Below are 848 nucleotides of genomic sequence, written 5' to 3'. Positions count from 1 at the left end.
TATTGTGTGGCTACTAATTACAACTCAGAGTTTTGAGCTCAAGCCAGGCTTCATCCAGATGTTACAACATGCGGCATAGTTTAATGGTTTGGGCGATGAGGATCCAAACAACCACATCGAGAATTTCTTAGAAGTGTGTGACATGCTCAAGATTAATGGGGTCACAGATGATGCTATCAAGTTGAGGACCTTCCAAATTTCCTTGAAGGGGAGAGTAAAGAAATGGCTACATTCATTACCTAGAGCATCGATCACTACTTGGGAGAAGATGGTAGAAGCTTTTCTTGCCTGATATTTCCCTCCTGGAAAATCTGCTAAGCTCAGGAATGAATTATCCTCTTTTCTACACACAGATTTGGAGTCTCTTTTTGAGACATGTAATGGGTTCAAGGATCTCCTCTTGAAATGTTCTTAGCATGGGTTTCCCGAGGGCATGATCATCCAAACTTTCTATAATGGTTTGGACCCAAGCACAAAACAATTACTTGATGTTGCAGCAGGAGGTAGCTTAGTTAGTAAAACCCCCAAAGGAGCCCGATAGCTCAATGAGTAGATGGCTATAATCAGTTATCAGTGAAATACATAAGTGATACACCCCTTGCGTGTGTATCGTACGTGCATGGGTTGTCAAAGTAATAAGTACCCTGGTGAGTGGGTAGTCGTATCCATAGGGAATAGTGATCAGAAATACTAGAATTGCTATTTAACTATGATGATGATGGTTCAAAGATGGTGTAAAAAATATCAATGTGGAAAGAAATAAGGAAAACAAGAAAGAGAGACACAATAAAATGAGAGGTAAGGCAATCGATAGAAAGTGGGGCACCCGGACATTGCTCACCCTAGGA

The 848-nt window shown here is 40.9% G+C and overlaps 1 non-coding gene across 1 annotated transcript; it reads right to left on the bottom strand.

Annotated features, from left to right (window-relative positions):
* Window positions 1-316: 316 nt before the first annotated feature.
* On the bottom strand, window positions 317-423 carry LOC120253742. The gene has a single exon (XR_005534387.1). It is a non-coding gene; the product is annotated as a small nucleolar RNA R71 (small nucleolar RNA).
* Window positions 424-848: the final 425 nt, after the last annotated feature.

The sequence above is a fragment of the Dioscorea cayenensis genome, unplaced genomic scaffold (assembly GCF_009730915.1).
Source record: "Dioscorea cayenensis subsp. rotundata cultivar TDr96_F1 unplaced genomic scaffold, TDr96_F1_v2_PseudoChromosome.rev07_lg8_w22 25.fasta BLBR01000185.1, whole genome shotgun sequence".
Lineage (NCBI taxonomy): Eukaryota > Viridiplantae > Streptophyta > Magnoliopsida > Dioscoreales > Dioscoreaceae > Dioscorea > Dioscorea cayenensis.
This window is presented reverse-complemented; position numbering and strand designations above follow the sequence as displayed.